This window comes from Myotis daubentonii, chromosome 16 (assembly GCF_963259705.1).
Source record: "Myotis daubentonii chromosome 16, mMyoDau2.1, whole genome shotgun sequence".
Classification (NCBI taxonomy): domain Eukaryota; kingdom Metazoa; phylum Chordata; class Mammalia; order Chiroptera; family Vespertilionidae; genus Myotis; species Myotis daubentonii.
In genome coordinates this window covers 47,736,307-47,761,676 of record NC_081855.1, presented here as the reverse complement: position 1 = coordinate 47,761,676, position 25,370 = coordinate 47,736,307, and the positions used below count along the sequence as shown (strand labels likewise).

Sequence of the window (25,370 nt, the reverse complement as noted above, 5' to 3'; positions counted from 1 at the left end):
CAAATACCACTGCTTGGCACATGGGCCCCCAGAAAGAGGAGGCTGATGGAGCAGCTTCCCTTTGCCCTCAACAACTGGCCACCAAAGCTGGCCTCCCCCACGCCTGCCCTTTAGGAAGGGATGTCACCTCTCTCAGCCTTTGCTTTATTAAAGGCTTCCCAGGACCCTCTGGCCAGATCCATCAGAAGAGCCATCAAAACTCTTTCTCTTCCCCGCTGCCTCCCCTCCCCCCCCCAACTCCTCCCCACTAAACTTTCACAACTCTTTCTTTCTCTTCTCTGCCTTGCTTCCTGGGCCAGAGCTCAGGGGAGACACAGTTCTTATTTGTTCTTCAGCTCTTGCCAGATCTTTCCCATCACCTCCTCTGACAATCGCCCTTATCCCCTCTGTTCTCAAGGGCTTTTCCTGAGAATTGGGGAAATATCCCTGGGGTGTCTCTTTCTATTTTAAAATAATATTGATTTTTGAGAGAGAGAGAGAGAGAGAGAGAGAGAGAGAGAGAGAGAGAGAGAGAGAAGCATGGATGGGAGAGTGAAACATGGATTGGCTACCTCCTGCAGGCCTCCCACCGGGGACTGAGCCCACAACCTGGGCATGTGCCCTGACCAGGAATCAAACCAGCAACCTTTCAGTGCATGGGACAACGCCCAACTCACTGAGCCACACCAGCCAGGGCTCCCTGGGGTGTTTCTAATTGGGGTGGGGGGAGATCCAGGCCCCATCTCAGGGAACTCCTGGCTTATCTAAATAAGACCCAACCCACACACCAGGAGACACCCTGGCAGACTGGCTGAGAGAATGGGAATGGACATCAGGGCTGGGGAGATGGGGTAGGGCAGGAAGAAAAAGAAAGGCCAGGGGAGGGCTTCCTGGGGGCGGGGAGGGGGAAGAAGATGTGAGAAGGTGTTTGGAGCAGAAAATCCAAGCCACAGAATTCTTGGAAATGAGGAGGCAGATCAGCCCAAGTTGGGGAGGAAGGGGCTGGGAGCCCAGACACAGGGTCAAGAGGGCAGCTGAGAGGGTGCAAGGTGAGCAGTCATTGCCGGTGATGTGGAAACCCAGCTCTAAGCCAGGGTGAATGGAGACATGTTTGGGGATTGGCTGCCAAACTGGAACAGCCAAACATCTGTGGGGAACAAAGGGTTGAGGATGGCATCATCCAAGGGCAAAAGGGAGACTGGAGAAGTCCCCTGCCCACCTCTCCGCCCCCAGGCACACTGTTCCTTTTCCTCAGACGCACTGACCAGCACTCATGCTCCCAGGGAAAGTGGGGCCTCCCGCCTGCCCAAGTTCCCCACCTGATAACACCCCGAAAAGTTCTTCCTTGTGTCCGACCACCATTTCCCTGGTGGCAGGTGGTGGCTTGGCAAAGAGAAGAGCAAGGAGGGAGACTGTAAGCAGCTGTCCCCCTAACCCTCCCCCCCCCCCCACAAAAAAAGTGGTTTCCCTATGGCTGGGAGGGAGGCAGGAAGGAGGAGGTGAGCAGAGGGCAGGGCCAGGAGAAGATCGTGTCTGGGCGAAGACTCTGGCTCATCGGATACGCCACGCTGGGAATCTGAGAATCCACAGTGGGAACGGGCCGGGCTGGCAGGAACAAAAGATGAAAGGGAGGTTGTGCGGTGGCTGGGATGGGCACACCCACCGCTGACGTATTGCAGTGGCCGGTGACCTCAGCTAGGCCATCAGACACCCCCCCCCCCATCTCACTGAGCTGCTCCAGTGGGGTCCCCCTGCTCCCAGCCCCTGAGCAGGGCCTGAGAACATGAGGGAAGCTGGTTAGACTCTAGAAGGACCCGCTGTCCGGGTGAGCTTGGGGCATTACCTTTCCTGGGATGGACACGGTCAGAGGAGGGGACGTGAGAAGGTAAAGAGAAATGGCGAGGCTTAGAAGGAAAGTGGAGAAACCTTGATGTCAGCGCTTCCTGACTTGAGGATCCAGGGTTTCCATGATCCATGGCTCATGTCTCTGTGAGGATGTGACAATGGGAGGGCAGAGCCTAGGCTGGCCTGGACTATGGAGGATTTAGGTTAGACACCAAGCAGAACTTCCTTGCTTTGGGGTAGTAGGACCATGAAGGGGCTGAGTGCAGAACCCCTGGAGCGTGGCCTCGTGCCTTCCATTCAAGGGCCAATCCCCACCCCAGCCCCTGGGGCCCACCCATCGCCAGCACCTCATCTGTTCCCTTGAACCAGGCGGGGGCGGAGGGCTGTGGTGTTGGGGAGGTAGCTGCCTCCAGCTTACTCTGCTCTGGGAAGAGTGGGCCCTTCCATTTTTTCTCTCCCAGGTCAAGGACCTTGGTTGGGGACCTTATTTGCTCTTCTAAAGAGCTCACTGCTGCCCGGACAGCGTGGCTCAGAGGGTCACAGTTCAATTCCCGGCCAGGGCACATGCCTGGGTTGCAGGCTTGATCCCCAGTGTGGGGCTTGCAGGAGGCAGCCAATCTATGATTCTCTCTTAACATTGATGTTTCTCTCTCTCCCTCTCCCTTTCTCTCGGAAGGCAACAAAAATATATTAAAAAAAAAAAAAAGCTCACTACCACTGGAAGCCCTAAATAGACCCTTAGGCACAGCCATGTGCCCCGCCCCTCCACCCCCCAGACACAGATGGATACAGCTCCTCCTGCTCAGTTTCACATGCAATCACACCTGTAGATCCTCTGCCATATCACACACACACACACACACACACACATTTTCAGTCCACACACCCTCATAGGTCATCACTCACCGAGAGGCTCATTCAGACCTGAACTCAGACAGACGCTGTGGAGTCACTCTGGCCCTCATACGCCCACAGTAACCTCTCCTGCACACACACCCACACACACGTACCCCCTCTCAGTCTGTCACTGTGGTGCACACGGTCACACACACACTCATGCTGACTCAGAGACTCCCCTACACTCCAGGGGAGCCCTTCAGTCATGTGCCTCCACCACACACTCCACCCCCACGACAGCTGATGGTGTAGTGAGCACCTGCTCTGCCCTGAGTGCTGGGCTGAAGACAGATACAACACGGCACCAAGGAGTCTGTTTGCAAGGTGATAGGAGACTCGGACTCATACGCATTGTCACAAAGCAGGGCATTAAGAGCTGGAAGAAGAGTAAACTTCGTGTACTATGGAGACCACACAGTCTTGGGAGTCCAAAGAGCCTTCCCGTGAACTGGCATCTCCCCCAAGCCCCAATAAACCCCTGCCAAAGGCTAAGCCCTTAGCTGCATCGGCTCCCCTATTCCCCCCAGCCACTCTGTGGGGTGGGTACTAGTATCCCCGTTTTATAGGAGAGAAAACTGAGGCTCAAATAAGTGAGAAGCCAAGTCATGCAGCTCATAAAATAATGAAACCGGATTCCAGCACAGAGCTGCCAAGTACTCCTGGCTTCCATTAAACTGCCTCCACCATAGACTTGAACTTTCACACTCATGAGCCCTCATCTGCTCCCCAGTGCCTCTCAGCAACCCTCCTGATGCCACCCAGACCCTCAGGTACACAGACAGGCCCACCTTCCAGCCCTCTGCTCTCCCGTGCCTCCCTCCCAGGAGACAGGGCCACTTGTCACTAGAGGAGCCATAATTGTCAGGTGCCCAGGCTGCCGCCAGAGCTTTAAAACTGGCAGAAGGGAGGGAGGAGATGGGTTCCCGAGGCAGGGGGCTTGGGAGCTGGGACAGGAGAAGAGGGAGGGGGCTGGCTCCAGTGCCCTCTCCTCCGCTCTGCAGGTGTAATTAGCCCTGGCAGATGAAAGGGCGTCTTTGAAAGCGGGTGAGATCCTTGTCTGTCAGCAGGGCGCTCTGGGTGGCATCGGCAGCTTATCCTGAAACCACACACGGCACCAGAGCCGGGCTGTCTGGGCGCTGCCCGGGAGGTGGGGGGCAGACCCTGGGGCCTGGGCCCTGGGTCCCCCACTCCCCAATATCTCGGGCCTGGGCTCCCTGCCTCTTTGGACAGGAGCTTCTCAGAACAAAAACCCTCCAGAGCCTGGCAGTGCCAACCCCACTAGGCTGATGCCCATCCCTAGAGCCTGAGGGGACAGGGTACTCCCTCCCCTCCCCCACCACGCTGGACAGGAGGCCAAGGACAATGGCCCTGGGCAGTCCTTTCATCCTGAGATCTCAAAGCGCCATCTAATTTCCCCCGCCCGGCTGGGGACTTCCTCTGGAGTCCCTTTGGAGGGGTGTGGCTGGGACCAGTGGTTCCCAGATCCCAGCTTGGATAGGAGCCCCGAGAGGACAAGGTCTTCCAGGGTGTTCCTCCTGCTTGGAACCTGGGAGTCTAGAGCACCAGCAAAGGGGGGGGGGTGCTCTGAAAGGGATCTCTGCGAGCCGGAGTTTGAGACCCAAAGGGGAGCACCTCTGATACATCCCACTCCTCCCCCCACAGCCGGGTTCAGAGTCAAGCAAAGGATGAATGTCACAGACATGTGGCGGGAAAGAGGCCAGATACAATAACACACAGGATATGACTCCATTTATAAGGAGGAACAAACAGGTGAAAAAACATCTATGCTCTTTGAAGTCAGAACAGAGATTCCGTTACCCTTGGGGGATGGGGGTGTGTGGTTAGTAACCAGAAGGGGACCCATCAAGGGCTTTGGGGTAGGGTTATGTTCTGATCCTTGAGCTGCCCACCGGGTACCCAGGTGTGATCACTCGGTGCAAATGCACCCCATTTTCCACTCACGATTGACTGGTGCCCTCTGCGCGTGACACTTTCCTATATGCATGTCATAGTTCCTAAACATTTGCATTACAGTATTTTGACAGGTCAGGCCCGATCTTTGCTTTATGATTCCTTTAAGGGGCTCTCACACGTGTCTCTTTCTTCAGCTGGAAGATCAGAGGGGTCACTCCAGAATGGAGCCCCGGTGAGGGCAGATTCTGGAGGATTTAGCTGCCTTTGTGTGTGGGTGGGAAGGAGGAACGTGAAGCTATGCAGAGTCAACACATTGGTATATTAGGATTCTGCACCCAGTTTCCTACCACCGCCACCATACTCAACATAAACACACTAATGGGTCCTACTGTGCTGAAGCCAATGGATGCTTTGATGCCAAGGGAACCAATGAGATTGCCAGAATCCCTGCTCTCCTCTGCCCCACCCCCTCTATCTGCTCCTGAAATCCTTCCCAGTCAGGTCCCACCTGCTCTCCCCCCTCCCCTCAGGGTCAGCTCTGTCCCTTTCATCTCCTGCCTCTGCTGCAGGGCCTAAAAGAGGTAGCTGGTAGAGGTGGAGGGATGTTTGTGGAGGAGCCTGTGGTCCCCACCTCAGCAAATGACAGCCTTGCTTCCTTGTCCATCCTCCACCCTGAAAAGGACAGGAAGCAGTGCTTTCCCCTGTTGCTAATGAGAGAGAGGGCTTTCAAGTGGACCTTCAGGACAATCCCCGATGCAGGGTGGGAGTGGGGGTGGGGTGGCGAGAGAAGTCCTCCCAAGAGTGAGAAGAGAACCAGGAGGGCGATGAAGAGTTCTTTGAAGACGGACCTGCCTCGAGACTGAGGGAGAAATGAGATCACCTTACAGGATCCTAAGCTTGCTGCGTTTCCCTCCCCACAATGAAGGCGCTTACTCCTCACTTCACCTTATCTGGATGAGAAGAGACCCTCAATGCCTGGGTTTCCCAGCTGGTACCCCAGAACTCACAGCCATCCCAGAGACTGAACCTCTGCCTGTGGCCTGTGACCTCCGGAGGGATGCACCCTCCCTGCTCTGAACTCAGTGGGTGCACCACGGGTGATCTGGTCTCCACTGGCGAGATAGATGGTCTCCATAGCCTGGAGCTAGAGCTCACCTTCCCTAGTTTTCTGGCAAAATCCAGGACGCCCTGCACCCATCCTGTCTAAGTAGCACCCCTAAAACCTCCCGAGAAGAGGAATTTGTGCTTTTCTGATCCACTTTCCAGCAGGCAGCGTGCGTCACCTCAAGTGTTCCCAAGGATCCTTTGCTCCATACTTGTGCCAGAAGCACCCAGAACAGTGTCTGGCACAGAGTAGGATCTTTGTTGATGACGAATGGTTCTTCTGTTTGGAAAGTCTCTCTTCTGGAAGTCCACCTGACATCCCTATTGCTGCCATCTAAATTGTCAGTGTTCTGGTCGCAGGAGAGAGGGGTCCTCTACCACCAGTTACAGTTGAGGGAGCACCTACTACGTGCAAACCTTTGTGACCCGTGACTGTCTCCTCATAACTTAAGAGTCTTGGCTCATCCCAAGCCTCTTGCTGTCTTTCTCCATCCCCAGTGCCAGCCTTCATTTACCGCCAAGAGCCACACAAGGTTTAATAAATATGGCCTTTCCAGCTCCACGTAGCAAAGGCAGCCCGGACCAGACCGTGGCAGCCCTAGCATTGCAAGCCCCAGGAGGCCTGGGAGGGGGGGACTCTCTCCAAGAGTCACACGCGATGTAATACATATCTTGCCTTTTCTATTTCTAACTTTGTCTCGATTTAAGAGAAGGGAAAGCTCTATTTCCCTGTGTGCGCCCGAGGCTCTCTACAGCGGCCTTCTCTGTGGCTCCTCTGTGTCTGTTCTGTGTCTGTTTCTTAGCTGAAGTCTATTTCTTCTTTGATGTGTGAGTGCGCCAGGAACGCACTATCTCTCATCCTCTCTTCCTCCTGTCCTTCCCAACAGATAGATAAACTGGTGATTGAGAAATAGGAAAGGGGGGGGGGGGAATAGAAGCTTGAGTGGAGTGCTTTCTCCCAGGTATCAGGGTTGCAGGTCGCTCCAACCATAACCGGGACGAGTCCGGACAGGTGTGTCTCCTGTCCAGATGTTGCGCAAGGCGAGGCGCGTGCCCAGGGCCCCGTCCCTGGTCTGGCTCCCGGGGGAGGAGGACAGGGTAGGGATGGATGTCTTCAGACCAGAAAAGCCCCTGTCCCAGAGGCAGGGAATGGGGGCAGGGGCGGCGGAGAGGCTGTGGGCCGGGAGGACGGTGTGGGGCGGGGAGGGGAGCTCCCTGCGTCTGGGCCGCGGGGGGAGCTGCCCTCCGGCCGGCCGGCGGTGTAAGGCCCCGCGGACGCGGGAGGCTCAGTGGCGGCGGCGGCGATGGGAGGAGGGTAATTACGCTGGGAGGCTCTCGCCACAGCACGTCCCCACAAATGAGAGGCCCCGGGCCCCAGACACCACACAACAAAGCAGGAGGCAATTATTTGGCTCCAGTGGGAGGGGACAGCCCTTCGCCGGCCCACTGCCGCCCAGGCCCCGGCCTCTGCAGAGGGCGAGGAGGGTAGGGGTGCAGGGACCCCTCTCGCCAGCCCCGGCGGCAGGGGAGGGCCCGAGGGACTCCCGCTGGGCTCCCTGCTCTCGGGGAGGCTGAGCGGTGGGAGGCCATCAGCCAGCCTGGAGCCTCCCACCAGGCCTCGGGGAGGCCTCCCGGGCACCCCGCGGCGGGGAGGCCAGTGGGGCCTGGGGGCGGGCAGGAAGGCCCTTTGTTGGTCCTGGGGAAGCCAGTCGCCAACATCTGCACCCCCACCCCCACCCCCACCCCCCTTCCCCAGCGTGGCCACACAACTGGCAACCAGGAGGCTCTCAGACAGGTGGGGAAACCACAGAGGAGGGAGCAGGAGCCAGGGAGATTCCAGAGCGAGCGGCCAGCCTGGAATTCACACCATTGATATGCAAATTAAATGCAAAGTAGTCATCTCCCCCCCCCCCCCCCAAAATCCTGAGACTGGGCCCTTTGGGAAGTAGAGCACGGGATCCGCTGGGGGTATCCTGGCCTCTGCTGCCCTTCCTCTCCCGGCTCCAGCCACCCCTGTTCCTACAGGAAAACTGCTAGCAGGTCCCGCCAGGACCTCGCATGCACGTGGGACCTCCCTGCAAAGGACTTTCCCCTCCTTAGATGAAAGGGCCCAAAGTACAGATGGGGAAACAGAGGCCATGGGAGAGTCAGGTACTTTCCCGGTTCTAACAGCCGCCTGGAAGGTGGCCCCGCGCTGCGCTGGGGGCCCTCTGATAGCAGCCCAGGTTGTCAGCTCGCCAGCCGGGGCGGGCAAGAGAGGAGCCTGCAGATCTGGTCTCTGGTCTCTGGTCTCTGGTCTCAGCTCTGCCTCCGAGGAGCGGGGTCACCCTGGTCAAGTCATGTCTCCTCTCAGCCGTTCCCCTGAAACAGGGCTCTTCCGTAGGTGGGGTCTCCCCTGCACCAGGGCCGTCCAGGGCTGCTGCCCAGAGGCCGCTGTGCCAGCTCACCGCCCTCACTGCTCCAGGCCAACGGAGGAGGGACTCCTAACCCCTATCTTTCTCCATCTTCAAAACCTCCCTCAAAATCCACTTCAGGAAGCCTCCCCTGCTGAGCCTGCTGAGCTGATTGCTACCTTATGTTGGGGTCCCCTCCCCCCTGGAAGGCTCAGTGTGTATAGTGCCCAGTGGTGCCCCCACCGCCACTGGAGGCCAGAGGCGAGGATGCTGTCCCCTTCATTAGGGACAGAGAGCTCCCATCAGGTGGCCCTGTGCTCCGCCCTCAGATCAGCACTTCTCTCTAAGGGCCAGGACGCTGCCTCTTTGACCTGCCCAGCTTGGGTTCAGCAGGAAACGTTCTACCTACCACAGGGGAGCAACCCAGACAGCCTGCTCTCCTGCCTCCACTGGCCCATGTCTCAGCGTCCCCTCCAACCCCCAGTGATGGCCAGGGTGGCAGCTTCGGCCATCCCCCCCTCCTGCCCGGGTGATTGTGCCTCTTCCTCCCTCAGCAAACTCTGGCCTGGCATCTGTCTCCTCCTCTCCCAAGCCTCCAGCCTCCATCATCTCGGCTTGCCATCCCCATGTTACTGCACTCATGGATCGGGCTCCCAGGCTCCTGCTGCCCCCCGGGGGTCCTGGGACCCTGCTTGACTGCCCTTCATCAGAGCTTCCTGACCACCCCAGACACCTCGGTCCCCTGCTCCCTCCCCTCCCAGGCTTCCTGGGAGGGCAGTGCTAGGGCTTCTATAGTCCTAGGCTGCCTTCGCTAGTTGGAGCTGGAAAGGCCATCAGAGTGTGCCTGGGGCGGGGGCGGTGGGGGGGGTCTCACTGTAGCTGCAGGCACCTTCCTGAGCTTCTCTCCTCCACATCGTCTCTTGCCTTCGCCTCAGGCAGACTCCTTACCTTGGAGCGCCAGCACTTTCTATTCACTTGCCCACTGCACTGTGGTCCAGCCCAAGCAATGCCATGCAAACCAGATGCACAGAGGGAGGCAGCAACACGGGATGGCCCTGGCCCTGGCCCAAGGAGGGGACGCCACGTCTGCAAGAGCCTCGGCTCTCTTTCAAGAGGTGCTCCTTTGAATTCAGGAAAACGGAGGCTTAGAGAGGAGGAGGGATCGTGCACGCATTCCCGCCTGGACGGCCGGGCCCCTGGGAAACCCTGAGTGTGCAGCAGGCGTGCTGTCTCTGCCTCAGCCCTCACGCAGCGCTGGCTCTTCGGTCACGGTCACGCAGTTTTGATCATGTTCCTTCTCTGTGACTTTCCCCTTCCCTGACTCCGGCCACTCCTTGCCCCGGGCACAGGGGCCCTGCACCCCAGCACTGCTCCCTGTGGGTGGGTGACGGAGATGGCGCCTCATGTGGCATCAGGGGAGAGCTGAGCGGCCTCACCTGCCCCAGTGAGAGACGCCTCCCAACCTGCCCTGGCACCCACAATCCCTACCGTTAGAGTGTTTCTGTGAGTGCCAGTCCATGTGACGCTGGGGGTCACCTGTGACATGTGACACCGGGGGTTCTGGCTGGACTATGTTGGCATTACCCTGAGCAGAAAGCAAGAGCTTGAGGTTGGGGTTGCTGGTGAGGCCAGGGAAGGAGGCCTGGCGTGAAAGAAGGGGCATTCGCCGTCTAGAAATGCATTCCATCTCCCTATGTCTATGGAACGGAACACTTACCATGTCCCAGGCGCTGTGCTGGGCTCCGAGAATGTAAAGGAGAACAAGACAGCCTGATAGCACCTCCGATAGCACAAAGGGGTGGTTCTCCAGCCTGAACTACACCAGCATCCCCTGGACGCTCATTAAAATGAAAGGTCCTGAACCCCTCTTGACTCCGTACATCAAGCAAGCATTTCCCCTTCCCTTTCTCAGGGATGTCGATGCAAGTAGCCTGAGGACCACACTTTATAAAGCCCTGGTGGCATGTCCTGGGTTCTAGGAACAGCCTGGACTTGCCTAGGGCCTGAGAAAGCAGAGAGAGGGGAGGAGGGTGCTGAGAGGAAAAGTCAGCAGAGGTAGGAGGGGAGAGGCAGGGTCTTCTCCCCGTGGCCACTACATCCTGGGAGGAGTGGTGGTGGGGGGGGGGGGCGGTGCACCAGGCTCTCTGCCTGAGGCCCCTCTCCTGGCCCCTCAGCATCACTAGGGAGCAAGCCCGCCTCCCTCCCCTGGCGCTGCTCCTAGAAGACACTCAGGCCTCCCAGCTCCTGTGATCCCTACCCTTCACCTCCCTCTGGGCCCCAGGGCACCTTCTCTGGAGGCCACCAAGGATGAGCACTGAGAGGAGATGGCAGAGCTGTTTGATTGAGACCCCGGATCATGCTCTCAACCCCACCTCCCCGTCCACCCATCCCAGAGGCCTCTTGGAATCAGTGACCGGGCTGGAGAGGGAGGGCTGAGAGGAAGGGATTTGAGGAAGCAGAAACAGGTTGAGAGCGGAGGCCAAGGGAGGCTGCCCCGCCTTCCTCCCAGCGCCAGGCGTTTGATGCTGGGGGTGCGGAGACATCTCCTGTCCCGGAAACGGGAGGCCAGACAGATAAACACAGATGGAGGGAGAGACGCAGATGCTTTATTTATGGGCCTGGTGACAGGCCCTCTCCTGTCTCAGAGTCACTAATCTACCAGGCGGAAGAGACATCCCACCCCCTCGCCACTGTCTTCCCTCCCTCCTGCGACTGGGGCTCAGCCAGGCTCTGAGCTCCCCCAGCCAGTCAGGCGCAGGCCTGTGGTGCCAACGCCTGTGAGCTGGGGGCGAGTGTCCAGGAGCTCAAGAGACACCCTCTTCCTTCCTCTCCTCCAACAGAGCGAACAGTTCACATCCCATTCCTTGCCCCCCCCCCCCCCCCCCCGTTCCATGCCCCATCCTGGCTCGGACGGGCTCTAAGGAGCCTTTGGCTCTGCCAAGGAGACCCACCCCCATGAATGTGCCTGGCGCCAGGAGGATGGCCTAGGCCCGTGGTTGGCAAACTGCGGCTCGCGAGCCACATGTGGCTTTTTGGCCCCTTGAGTGTGGCTCTTCCACAAAATACCACGTGCGGGCGCGCACATACAGTGCAATTGAAACTTCGTGGCCCATGCGCAGAAGTCGGTTTTCGGCCTGGGCGAGTCTGTTTTGAAGAAGTGCTGTTGATATTTGGCTCTGTTGACTAATGAGTTTGCCGACCACTGGCTAGGCCATCTAGGTCCTTCCTACTGAGAGGTCGGGCGGGCCAACGGTCTTAACCTGGAAAATGCCCGAGGAGCCCTAGCTGGTTTGGCTCAGTGGATAGAGCTTCAGCCTGCAGACTGAAGGATCCCGGGTTCGATTCCGGTCAAGGGCATATCCCAGTAGGGTGCATGCAGGGGGCCGCCAATCAATGATTCCCTCTCATCATTGATGTTTCTATCTCTCTTTCCCTTTCCCTTCCTCTCTGAATTCAGTAATGTGTGTGTGTGTGTGTGTGTGTGTATATATATATATATATATATATATATATATATATATATTTTTTTTTTTTTTTTTAAGAAAATACCCAAGGAGACCCCCTGGGCTGGCCCGACTTGGCCCTATCCAGAGCAGGGGCTGATGGGAATTCCCTGATGTCCCCACAGGTTCAGACCCAGAGCTGAAAGGTCCTGTCCCCATGCAGTGTTTCCTTCTAATTAACTGCCTCTAATGCAGTGGTTCTCAACCTTCTGGCCCTTTAAATACAGTTCCTCATGTGGTGACCCAACCATAACATTATTTTCGTTGCTACTTCATAACTGTCATGTTGCTACTGTTATGAATCGTCATGTAAATATCTGATATGCAGGATGGTCTTAGGCGACCCCTGTGAAAGGGCCGTTCGACCGCCAAAGGGGTTGCGACCCACGGGTTGAGAACCGCTGCTCTAATGGCAATTAGCACCCACATAAAGGGGCTCTGGGGGCCCACATTAATTCCTCCTTCTCTCCACCTTCACCTTCTCCCCACACACTCTACACAGGCCCGCCCCTTACAAAGGGTTAAATTCCACGTGCCTATTGGAGGGGGACCAGCAGCCAGGCCTCCCATTAGCTGGACAGCGTTGATTTCTCTGGCCCCCATGCCCTGTGCCCAGCTGCATCGCCCCTTCATCCTGCCATTTTCTTATCCGTGTCTTCCCCAAATTTGGGTAAGGGGAGAAGTGACTCAGCCTCCCAGGGAGAAGGGGTCCTGCAGGCTCTGGGGTCAGAGAGCAGAGAGCAGCAAAGGGGCGTGAAGAGGAGGAGGAGAGGGAGGGGGCAGATCACTACTCGGGCGGTGGCTTTGAGGCCAGACACAAGGAGCCTTTAAAGCCCCAGAGATTCGAGATTTGGCTCATAGGATCAGACGGCCGGCACCCTGACTCACTGCGGCCACGGGACCTGTTCAACTGGCCTCTTCTCTCTCCTTTTCCTTTAAGTGGCTCTGGGTCATCCATGGGCCAGGGACGAATTTCACCAAAATGACAAGCTTCCCCGCCTCTCCCACTCACCCCTTTAGCCCTCCGCCTCCTCCACCTCCTGCATTTTATCCTGGCACCCTCCCCAAAACCTGGGGGGAAGGGGGACTTAGACTCCTGGCTCAGATGTGCTGTAGCGTCTCAGGCAGTTTCTTCTCTGGAGAAAGGGGCAGAGCTTAAGGCTAAATGGCATTCCCTGGCCTCCCTCCCTTAATCGGTTTCACATTCTCCTCTGGGAAGCTTTGTCCCAACAGCCGCACCCAGCCCCCTCCCTAGATGCCCTTCCATTCTAGCACCACCTCAGCTGGTCCCCGGGCTCTGACGGAGGGTCAGGAATGCGCCCTATCTCCCCCATCAGCCTGGGACATCTCTGTGGTCAAGAACCCTGTCTTCCCTCTCTGACCAGCCGCTCCCTGACTGTGTCATCTTCAGGACCCGCTTGCAGCCTGGTCACAGTACTGGCCAGGGAGGGTGGGGGAGGGGGGAGCCAGCCGTGGGCTTATAGAGAGGCTTTCCTGTGGAGGCGACTTTTGCATTGAAACTGAAACTCGGAAAGGAAGAAAAGAGCATTTTCCTTCCAGATTCTCCCAAGAGCTTCAGAGCCCCTCCTCCCACCGCACTTCCCCATTCCAGCTGGCTTCTGCCTCCGGGCCCAATACCCAGGGCGCTGGGGTCTGGGCTATCTCTTCTGTAAGGTCATGGTGCTCCTTCCTCCTCCCACTCGCCCGCCCCACCTGCCTGAGGGCCTGGCTCCAGGCCAAGTGTCAATACGTTCAGCCTCATCAGGGTCCACACTCAGGGGAGAACTGCTCCCCCTGGAAGCAGCTGCCATGACCCCCAGGTCCCCATTCCCCTAAGACAGGGGCATATGGACCACTCTGAACACGGGGGCGTGTCTCTAACCTGGCAGAGAAGACGGTGTGTGTTCAGCTTGGGTATGGTTTCACCTTCTGTCCTCTCTCCTCCTTCGGGAGATTTTGGAATCCCTGATCTGGGAGAGGTCTCTGTGTCCATCCCCTGCCCATGCCCAGCCCTCCACCACCCTCCGAGCATCTCTGTGGGGCTCGAAACCACTGCTTTCCTGGCATAGAAGCCACCAAACTCCTGCCTGGCCTTCTGAGATGCACAGTCCCTGCTCCTCTCCACTTGGCGGAGACAGTTGGGTCCTAACTTGATGCCCATTTTAATGGCTACGCTCTCTGCGCCAAGTCTTTGAGGCTGCCCATGCGACCACAGCCCTCCTTGCTCCTTCTTAGAGATAATGGACCTCACCTGTCTACCTGGGTCTCAGCCAGAGACCCCCACAGAGCCACCAGGCCAGCTAGCTTCGGCCCCTGGCATTCTGAGGGCGACCCCTCAATGCCTGGGTTCCTGGAGTCCCGTCCTGTGTTCTGCTGGAAGGAGTCTCAGATTCCCAAGAAGCTGATAAGAGCCGTCATGGACAGAGCCCTGGCTGTGGGCCAGGCGTTCACCTTCACAACCCCGGGTGGGCTCTATTATTACCCCATTTTACAGCTGAGCACATGGAGGTTCTGAAAGGCCACGGTGGCACTTCCTAACCAGGATGTAGCCCCCTTGGGGTCAAGGCCAGAATCACTGTTCTATGGACAGCAGGAGTGGCCCACCGCGGACAGAGCTCTGCCCGGGGCGGTTGAAGGAAGGGGCCGGGGACAAGTGAGGCATGGCCGCTCTTGGAAGACACCGTCTCGAGGAGTGTTCAGTCTGAAGGAGACAAAACCACTGTCCCCCGAGAGCGACTGGCCTGAGAGTCAGATTGTGCTAGAAACACCTGTAACCCTCTGACCCCTGAGCCAGCGTGCAGAGGCTCCACAGAGGCCTCCGAAACCGTGCGGGTGCCTGCTCCCTGCTGACTCTGTTCTGGGAACAAACAGAGACACGATTCCTCTTCTTCCCTGAGTTGCTGGAACAAAGGACTGGAGAAACCCCTTTCTTGTTTTTTTTTTAAAAAAATATGTTTTTATTTATTTCAGAGAGAGGCAGGGAGAGGGAGCGAGAGATAGAAACATCAATGATGCGAGAGAATCATCAATTGGCTGCCTCTTGCACGCCCCCTGTTGGGGATCGAGCCGGAAATGACCTCCTGGTTCATGGGTCAACCACTGAGCCACACCAGCCGGGGGAAAACCCCTTTCTGATATTGAAGGACTCTCAGGAGACACAGAGCCCAGGGCTGCAGCCCCGCTTGGAGTTCTCCTGGATGGCAGCGGGGCTCTCCCACCGGACAGCGGGGGAACGCTGGGATGAACGCTGAAGGTTTCTTGGAATTCCATCCTTTCCCATTTCCTCCTCTCCATCCTGGCCAAGTTCCGAGGATTACGACGGCGTGAGCAATAAAAAGTGCCTAATTGGTTGTTGTCCAACCCAGGCTGCTCCCCATTTCCCTCGGTGGGGGGTGGGAAACCAGCTGAGTCAGTTTCACTTTTGCTGCTGCCCAGTTTCTTGATGGTTGCTGGGTGCTAGCGGCAGCAGGGCACGGGGAGGGAGGCAGCAGCTAGTCCCTGGTGCTGCTTCAGAGGTGGGCAATCCCCAGGAAGCAAAGGGGATTGAGAGGATCAGAACAACGTTAGCCACGCTGCTCCTTTCCTGAGGAAAGGGGCCAGCACCCCCGTTGGTTTCTGTGGGCGCCGGGGGAGGTACAGAGGAGGTCCTTGGCAGTAGAGGGCAGAGGCGAAGAACCCGGGCTCTGCAGCTGGAATTCTGACTGGGCCATTATCCAGCTGGGTGATCCTGGGTGGCCACCTCTCCTTTCAGCCAATAAGCTCCCCGTGCCTCAGTTTCCTCATCTGTAAAGTGGGATGAGTAGATGTAAAGTGCTTAGAGCAGTGCCTAACATGCAGGAAGCTGCTCAATAAATGGCGGCCACGAGCACTATCTTGGCCTGACAGTGATAATAGGGAGATGGGCTGTAAGTCAGGCTGAATCTGGGTCTGGTGGGATGGGGAGGGGTGGGTGGGATGACTTTCATTTGCTAAGAATGCGGGCTTCCCAGTGTCCTCTCTTCCAGAAGGGAGATTCGCTGCCTGCCCTCTCTCCCAGTGCCCACCTGGCCGCTCCCAACCTTCCGTTTCACCTCTGACTCCAGGACGGGCAGAGCCAGGCACAGGCTCCTCACCTTCCTGACAAACTGCTCTGGGCTCCTGCCCAGGCCGCATCCTCTCCCCCTGGGAACCTGCGAACAGACTGTTCCCTCCACCGGAGACGCCCTGTCCCTCTGCAGCTCCCACCTTTTCCTCCTTCGTGGGCTGGTCCTGCGTTCCCCTTCTCCAGCCAGAGGTCCCCAGGCACAACAAGCCCACCCCTCCCTTCCTGGCCCAGCCCCGAGACTCACCCCAGGGCCTGCAGCCTGACCCCCTTCTCTCTGGCCCAGTCCTGGGGGAGTGCCCAGTCTCCCCCATCAGACTGGGAAGTTAGGAACTGTGTTTTACTATGGAATTCACTGACCCCCTACAAGTCATCCGGGACCCCTCCAGGTCTCAGCCACGAGCATGAGCATCCCCTTCCCATTCTCCAGGCTCCCCATTTGGATCCAGGAAAGTGGCATAGTCGCTGGGCTGCCTGCCACTTCTGACTACACCTGGGGGCTTGGCAGACAGACAGCCACCTGTCTCAGGAGGCTCAGGTGGATGCTAGCAGGCCACGGAGACCAAGGGCCTCCCAACCAGAGACCCCCCAGGAGCCCCTCCAGCTCTGGAAGCGGCCGCAGGGGACCTTTCGGTTGCAATGTCCAAACCCACCAGGCAGCAGCTGCTGCAGAGAACGGGGGTGGGGGGGGTGGGGGGGGTGGGGGGGGTGGGGGGGGGTGGGGCCCCCCAGAGAGCCCCACCCAACTGCGGCCCTCCTGGGAAGCCCTTTGCCTCTGTTCCTGCCACTGCTCTGCTATCTCTCGTGGGGGAGGGATGCTTAGGGGTGGAGGTGGAATGGGAGGAACACTGCTTGGCCCTTAGGGGGGCAGCTAAGATTTATGGGACTGGATTTTTACAGGCTGGGGAGAGGCCCGGGGCAGGAGCTGTGGAGCCTGACAGGGGAGCAAACGCATAAAACCTCCCGACATGAAAGTCCCAGCAGCAGGCGCCCCCAGGCCTGTGGGTGGTGAGAGATTTACAGCTCTTGCACAAGGCCTGGAGGGGCCTGGGGAGCTGCAAGGACACTTCAGAGCCAGAATAACTCCCCTCCGAAGCCTTCACCTTTCTCCTCTAGGAAAAAAAAAAAACAACCTCGCTCACCAATAGAACAGGTTGGAGCTGCCAGAAAGATGGTATCGCCATGGGGACCCCGCCCCACCTGCAGACTAGGTGACTCCCAACTTCCTCCCCCACCCTGGACTCTCCTCCCTGCCCCAGGTCGGGGAGAGGTGCCTGGGGCAAGGTGAGGGGAGGGGGGGGGGCAGCCGTGGCCTGGAAGTGGGAGCAGGAGTGTGGGTGGCTTCAGGCCGCTTCTGGAGGAGTCGGGATATTGAGGGAGTGCTTTCGGGAGTGTGTAGGTGTGGCTGGAGTCTCCCCTGAAGGGAGGCAGAGATGGCACAATCAGGAAGCACAGAGAAAGCCCTCACTTCTTGCCCCGTAAACCAGCTGCGGTTTCCCCTGGGAACCTCATCCAAAGGAAGGATGAGCAAGTGGGTCCATGGCCCTGTGTCCAGGGCTCCACATCCCTGGGGGCAGCTCAGCTGGGTTTGAGCGTGTGTCTCTGCTTCCTCTCAGACGCTGGACTCTGCGCCCCATCACCCGGGTCCCCCAGGCTCCCTGCACCTGCATGGAGAAGCCTGAGCCGCAGCTGGGTGGGGGAGGGCTGCGCTGCTCACCACTTAAAAGGGCCGGGAAGCATCTGGGACAGGTGAGGAGCCAGAGCCTTTGAACTGGGAGGGGGCGGGGCTTCTGCCGGGGAAGATGGAGATCCTGGGCCGGGGCCTTGAAGCTCTGCGGGGAGAGGAATGGGGAGGGAGCACCCTAAAAGGCTGACCTCTCTCCAGCCTGACCTTGCCCTCCCCACCCCTTCGTCCAAGACCAGGGCTGGCTCTGCGACAGCCAACTGAGTCATGTCTCAGGTGCCCAGCAGGTGGGCAGACTTGCCCATGGCCAGGCCCCACCCTGAGGTCAGGCAGCGCTTCCCAGGACCGGGCCAGGGGCGCAGGGGAGAGACGCTGGCCTCCCAAGCAGGGCGCTGCTCTCGCCCAGCCCAATAGGCAAGAGGTTGGGGTGGGGAGCCCCGTGTGGGGGAAGTTGGTGAGGGGAGCAGCTGGACCGTCCTTCCTCCTGGGTGGCAGGCGGTTGGGCTGGGAGCCTCACCTGAGCTGGGCGCTCTGGCGGGGAGAGGAGGGAGCCAGAGAGGGAAGAGGGCTTCACTCCCGTGGCCCTCAGCCCTCCTGCCACCAGCGTCAGACCTCAGGCTCCAGGAGGAGTGGGCCGGGCTGGTCAGGACCTGCCTCCAGCCTGCCTCCCTCCCCAGCAGGCCGGGAAAATTGCTCTCCTGGGACGGCCTTTTATTTTTTGAAGCCAGATCAAAGGTGGGACCCAGCTGGGAGCCCTAGTAAACTCTCAGCAATGTGGACCTGGGAGTTTCTGCGGGAAACCTGGAGCTGGGGGCGGGGCCATCCATCCCAGGCCCTGGCTGCCGGGGTCAGGGGTCAGAGGCAAGAGGAGAGTCAGGGGTGAAGCTGTGGGGTGGGGTGGAGGGGGGCGGGCAGTCCAGAAGCCTCAGCGATGTGAAGCATCCAGCCTCGGCCGCCTCACAGTGGTTCCCACTGCTCTTCTCTCCAAACGGGGACTCACCCACGAGCAACCCTCCAGTCCCAGCGTCCAAGCGGACTGCAACCAGAGTCCGTATTAGCCCAGTGGCACCCCACTTCCACCTCACGGCCTGGGCTGTCCCCTGCTCCAGGGCGTTGCTTTGTATGAGCAGGAAGCTCTCCCATGAGAGAACCTTGCTCCCTGCTGCTGCAAACAAAAGCACATTCCCTCTTTCCACACCCAAGTTCAGGACCAGAAGCATGCTTCTTTCTCCCTGTGTCGGTTTTACTTTTCTGGTGAAGACTGGAAGCTGAGATTTTTTAAAGAAAACACATATTTGTATTGATCTCAGAGAGGAAGGGAGAGAGAGAAACATCAATGATGAGAGAGAATCATTGAGCGGCTGCCTCCTCCATGGCCCCTACTGGGGAGCGAGCTCACAACCCCGGCATGTGCCCTAGACCAGAATCGAACCTGGGACCCTTCAGCACAGCACGCAGGCCGAAGCTCTATCCGCTGAGCCGAACGGGCCAGGGCTGGAAGCTGAGATTGAGTAACCAGCCCCAGCACCGTCTCTCTCCTCCTCCCCGGCTCCAGTCCTCAGTGTCTTCTTCTCCAGGCCAGATCACTGCCGCTCTCTTCTTCCTCTCGAGGGCTACCCCACCTCTTCTGCTCAGAATCACGGTGCCATCCCCAATCCCGGGGCTGGGAGGGGTTCATGGGGGCCTTCATTCACACTGCTCTTCAGGGTGAACACCTGCGGGGCGCTGTCAGTGGGGGACATGTCGTATACGGGCCCCAGACACCCCATATTTCTTTCCTCTTGAGTCCTTACACTGGGAGAGGCGTAGTCCTGACTGGCCCGCTGCCAGGCGTGAGGCCTGCCCAACACAGAACAGAGAGATTCCCGCAGAGCCGCGGCTGGCCATGAGAAGGCCTCCTCGGCGATACCCGGGAGGTCCCGCCTCGTTGCCCCAGACAGCCATCCTTTGCCCCAGTTGCAGCCTCTCCCAGATGCCGAAGTCCCTGGCGAGGCAGATTTGGGATGGACGGTGGGTGTGCGCATGTGTGCACACGGGCACACACGTCTACCTACGTGGGGCCGGACAGAGGAGGAAGGAAGGAGAGAGTGCTACCCTACACCTTGCCGCTGTCACTAATGCACCTGTGGCCTTGGCCACCTCCATCGCCTTCTCAGGGCCGTGGTTTCCCCTGGCCATAAAAGACGGGTTAATTGTCCCTCCCAGGGAAGCGGCAGGGTTAATTGGGCGAGGGCTCTGAAGTGTCTCGGAAGAGAAGGGGATCTATAAATATAAGGGATCATTAGAGGGCACCTCACAGCCGTTTAGTGGGCCCCGGTGTTATTATTAATATTATTATTGTTATTGTTATCGCCACCTTCGCCCACTTCCCGAGTCTCTGCCGGCTGGATCGGCACTGCCAGGTGAAGTGGGGCTCCCCATCCCAGCCCCCCAGCCCCCCAGCCTCCCAGTCAGTGGCCTCCCTGAACCCACACTCGGGGCGTCTGGGGAAACAGGAAGCTAGTAATGGCAACAGAGATGGGGCTTCCACAGAAGAGGGTCGGGGACCCAGAAGAGAGAGGGAGACAGTGCCCACCCCGAGGAAATTCACCACCCACCGTGGTCTGCAGGGAAGGTGCCAGTCCGCTGTGGCTGGGGTCAGAGGAGCAGATATGGAGCTGTGGCCGGGGTCAGAGGAGCAGATATGGAGCTGTGGCCGGGGTCAGAGGAGCAGATATGGAGCTGTGGCCGGGGTCAGAGGAGCAGATATGGAGCTGTGGCCGGGGTCAGAGGAGCAGATATGGAGCTGTGGCCGGGGTCAGAGGAGCAGATATGGAGCTGTGGCCGGGGTCAGAGGAGCAGATATGGAGCTGTGGCCGGGGTCAGAGGAGCAGATATGGAGCTGTGGCCGGGGTCAGAGGAGCAGATATGGAGCTGTGGCCGGGGTCAGAGGAGCAGATATGGAGCTGTGGCTGGGGTCAGAGGAGCAGATATGGAGCTGTGGCCGGGGTCAGAGGAGCAGATATGGAGCTGTGGCTGGGGTCAGAGGAGCAGATATGGAGCTGTGGCCGGGGTCAGAGGAGCAGATATGGAGCTGTGGCTGGGGTCAGAGGAGCAGATATGGAGCTGTGGCTGGGGTCAGAGGAGCAGATATGGAGCTGTGGCTGGGGTCAGAGGAGCAGATATGGAGCTGTGGCCGGGGCCAGGAGAGGTGGAGAGGGGCTGAGCGCAGGGAAGAGGATGAAGTGAGCGAGGGCGCTGTTACCAGAGGTGGTGACATAAGCGGATAGGTAGGCCAGGATTCCTCCAAGAGGCAAGTAAATGGCTCTTTCCAGGGAGTCTTGGTGGAGGCTGGACCACATACTGTTTCCAGGTGAAGCAGGGTCTGGGCCTGGCCCACAGTAGGCACGCAACGCGTGCTTGTTAAATGGAATTTCCATGCCTGCCTTCCGTCCCTGTAAGTTAAGAACCCTGTGTATGAGGTATTTTTTTTTTTTTCCCAGGGTCCCTCAGACCCCTGGGTGTCAAAGATCCCAGGGGGCACCATGTCCTCAGGGGAGGTCAGAGCCCAGTGCTGGACATCATGGGGACGTATGAGGTATTTGAGAGTCGCTTGGAGAATGCACTTTGAAGGTTCTCATTGCAAGAAAAAACAACAACAACACAGGTAACTTTGTGTGGTGACAGATGGTGATTAGACCTGTTGTGGTGATAATTTCACAATATATATAAATATCGAATCGCTATGCTGTGCACCTGAAAGGAATATAACGCTATATTTCAGTTATACTTTGGGGGGGGGGGGGGGCACCCAGCCTCCGCTTTTGGAGATGCCATGGGCTTGGGCGCCCCCTGGTGGTGCCATGCAAAGGCTGAGGGGCCCCGGTGCCTTCCATCCTAAAGGTTCCTTCTCTCTTGCGGGTGGGAAGCTGCCTTTTCTTCCTCAGTTTCACAGCCCGCATCCCAAAGGGGCTGGCGTGGGAAGAACCAGGGAAGGAGAAAGAACCCTGGGGGAGATATGGGTGGAATGCCTTTGCTGGAAGATTCCATGGCCGTTGGTGGACAGCCATCGGCCTGGGCAGGGGAACCAGGAGGCAGAGGGAGGTGATGAGCCAGGGCATGGGTCCATGGGTCCGGAGGGGCATCCCTGGGCAGAGGAAAAGGAGGGCTGGCTGTGTGTGTGCGCACCCAGGGTGCTGAGTGGGGTAGCTGCCACAGTATAAGAGGGAGGTGTCTTTTACAACCTCTGTCCATTTTTTTAAAAAAATATATTTTATTGATTTTTTACAGAGAGGAAGGGAGAGAGATAGAGAGTTAGAAACATCGATGAGAGAGAAACATCGATCAGCTGCCTCCTGCACATCTCCCACTGGGGATGTGCCCGCAACCCAGGTACATGCCCTTGACCAGAATCGAACCTGGGACCTTTCAGTCCGCAGGCCGACGCTCCATCCACTGAGCCAAACCGGTTTCGGCTGTCCATTTTTTTTTTTTATGCTCACAGAAGACGGAGGAAACCGAAATAGGTGAACCTGGGAGGGAAAAAATAACCAAGATTTAAACGAGGTGTTGGCCTCATCCGATCTTTCTCTGGGAATATGAGAGTGTCCAGGTGGTTCCAAAAGTCGGCAACTCTGATTTCTCGGCAGGTGGAAAGAGAAGAGAATGTAGAAAACCCCAGGAGGGAAGAGAGAAGCAGAGGCTACTGGGGAAATCCTCAAGGCAGAATGAGCAGCCTGGAGAAGGCTGAGTTGGCTGTAACGCTTCAAAAATAAACAATAAACCGGGGTCGTGGCCGTGAGCGCGGACCAACAGCGAGTCAGGAGCTGGGACACTCACTGCTACCCTTCTAGCTTCTGGGCGTCCGGCAGCAGCGGGAACGTGTGGTTCGTCCTAGGAGACCCCAGAGGGGTTTGGAGCTTCTCAAGGGCAGAGACTTGGGTTCTGGGTCCGTCCATCCCTCCCACTAGTGCCCTCCACATCCTTGGGGACCAACACTCATTCTCTGGTACCAACTAGATGGAGGCAGCCGCATGGAAAGGAGGAGGACCAAGGGAATGTTAGGAAAAGCACTGGGAAAATGAGGAGGGAAGGGGTAAGGGGCAGTCAGGGAAGGAGACGAGAAATGGACGTGTGAGAAGCTGGGGCTGGAAGGGAGGGGGACAAGCCCTTGAAAAGTGATAGAAGGATATGGTCGGTCAATCAGTCGGTCAACAAACATGTACTGAGTGCCCCCTAGGTGTCCAGAAATGTGCTGGGAGTGGAAGGTGCCGCGGTGGGTGAGATAAACATGGGGCCTTCAGGGGTGGGGAATGGTTAGCTTTGTAGATTAGAAACGGGGAGAACGGGAGCAGGAAGCAGCTGGAAACAAGAAGGTAAACATCACTGAGAGAGAACCTGCCCCAGACACGCGGGGAAAGAGCTGTCTCCCCGATTGATGTTGGGACATAGCAGGAACCACCTGCCGGCACTGGCTCCGCAGACTGAGGCCGGTAGGGTGGGGGAGGGGAGAAATTCAGAAAGGGGAGGGGCAGGAGTGGGCAGGGGTGGAAAGTACAGGCTGTTCACGTGAACTATTTACTTGGGCACCCCCAGTGGGAAGATGCTTTGGGGCGAAGGAGTGGTTCTCAACCTTTGGCTGCCCGCTGGAGTCACCTGAGGAACTCGGGTCCCAAGCCCAGCGATTCTGATGTCCCTGGCCTGGGACGGGACTCAGACTTCAGAATGGATCAAAAGCTCTCCGATGGGTCTGAGAAGCCGGCTGCCTGGCCTCCTTCCCTGTTGAGGACGGGCCATCTTGAAAGAAGCCATCTCTGGGAACAGAAGTTGTGAGAATTGCAAGTGATGCTCTAAGACATCAATGGTCGCCCGGGCCGGTGTGGCTCAGTGGACGGAGCGTAGGCCTGTGGACTGAAGGGTCCCAGGTTCAATTCTGGGCCGGGCACATGCTAGGTTTGCCGGCTTGGTACCCAGTGGGGGGCTTGCAGGAGGCAGCCAATCAGTGATTCTCTCTCATCATTGATGTTTCTATCTCTCTCTCCCTCTCCCTTCCTCTCTGAAATCAATAAAAAAAATATTTTTTTTTTTAAAAAAAGAGAGACTTTAATGGTCCTGACAAAAGTAGAAGGGGGTCCTCTCCTTAGGAAGTGGCCCCCTCCTGGGCTGTGCCTCTAGTATGAGAGGGGCCAGATCGGCTAGAAATGAAGGAAAAATAAGAAAATGGCAACTCTCAAAAGGGAAGCACCATTCAAGTAACTCAAAATTGCTGCCAAATTCTTCTTAAGTGTTTGCACCCCGTCTTCCCACGCGCACACATGCACGCTTTTTTTTTTTTTTCACTTCTGCTGTCTCCCTGATGGGGCTCCGGGGGTGGGAGAGGCACAGCTGCCCCCAGCTTTCATCCCACAAAAGGCTTGGCAGCAGCCCAGCGGGATATTCAGCCCCACCTCCCCTCCCCGAACCCCTGAGTCACTGAACCCGGGTGGAGTCCTTAGCTTGACAGTGAAGCAATCTGAACTTGAAAAATGGCCTGGGAACAGAATGTGTGGTCTATATAAACAAGTCCTAGGCAGATTGTATGCAAATCTCCATTCTTTAGCTCAATGAACATTTCCTGCCAGTCCTCTGTGTACCGCCTCAGTCCTTCTGCGGCAGTTCAAGATCTAGCAGGGAGTCAGAAGTGAAAAGAAGTGTGCAATCTACTCACGCTTGTGCCAAGAAATGTTCAGAGGAGGAACAGGCTAAGGCTGGGTGGGAGATTTGTGTTCAGATTCTTTTTTTAAAAAAATATATATTTTTATTGATTTCAGAGAGGAAGGGAGATAGAAACATCAATGATGAGAATCATTGATCAGCTGCCTCTGGCACGCCCCCTACTGGAGATCAAGCCCACAATCCGGGCATGTGCCCTTGACTGGAATCAAACCCGGGACCCTTCAGTCTGCAGGTTAATGCTCTATCCACTGAGCCAAACCGGCCAGGCCAGACTTTGAACACAGTCTTGAAGGATGCATAGGAGTTTCCCAAAACAAAGGAGGGGTTAGATAGGAAGGGAAATAGTAGAGAGAAGCATTAAGTGTTTAGGAAGGGGGAAATATGTCCTTCAGGCAAAAGGAGAGGATTTGTAGGAAGTTAAAGGGGATGGAGGAGGGAGATGAAGCATGACATACCCAAGTAAAGAGTGTGAAGGACCCCGTGTGCCTAAAAAGTGAAGTTTGGGCTTTTTACCCAGGAAGGAGTACAGGGCCAATGGAGGGTCTTAGAGGAGTGATCTCTTTCTCAAGTCTTGTTTTTCAAAGGCTACGCCCGAGAGGAGGACACTGGAAGGCTATTAACATTTATTCAGCAATTCCTGTGCATTAGGCATTCTCAGCATTTCATATTATTTTTATTGTATCAACCCTTTATGAGGGTTAAAAATATCAGGAAGCCCTGGACAGTTTGGCTCAGTGGATAGAGCCTCGGCCTGAGGACTGAAGGGTCCCAGGTTCGATTCCGGTCAAGGGCATGTACCTCGGTTGCAGGCACATCCCCAGTAGGGGATGTGCAGGAGGCAGCTGATCGATGTTTCTAACTCTCTATCCCTCTCCCTTCCTCTCTGTAAAAAAATCAATAAAATATATTAAATAAATAAATAAAAATATCGGGGAAAAGTATTGATTTTGGGAACTTTGTTATATACACTCTCATAGGGGTATAAGTGTATTGGCCAGGATGCCAACGTATTTCTCACTGTGGGGTGTGTGTGTGTGTGTGGGGAGGGGGGGGTTGTGTGTGTTTTTTTTAAGGAAAGTCAGCACCTTCAGTGCAGGCGTGCTTAAGGAGCCTCACCGGACGGATGAGGGCAGAGGCGCAGAGTCTGGGCGCCCTGCCTCCCTGCAGGAGGGATGGGTCCGCTTCCAGCCAAGGCCGCTAGGAAGGCAGAGAGCATTCCTTCTCACTGATTCGAGGCAGCCCCCCAAGTTACACGTCTACGGGGAAGACCTGGGCAA

At 57.3% G+C, this 25,370-nt stretch overlaps 1 protein-coding gene and 1 non-coding gene across 2 annotated transcripts in view; one reads left to right on the top strand and one right to left on the bottom strand.

Annotated features, from left to right (window-relative positions):
* Window positions 1-25,370, top strand: part of CDK5RAP3 (CDK5 regulatory subunit associated protein 3) — a 161,134-nt gene that overhangs the window by 71,225 nt on the left and 64,539 nt on the right. The window lies entirely within an intron of this gene.
* On the bottom strand, window positions 20,882-20,972 carry LOC132219478 (small nucleolar RNA SNORD88). The gene has a single exon (XR_009449479.1). It is a non-coding gene; the product is annotated as a small nucleolar RNA SNORD88 (small nucleolar RNA).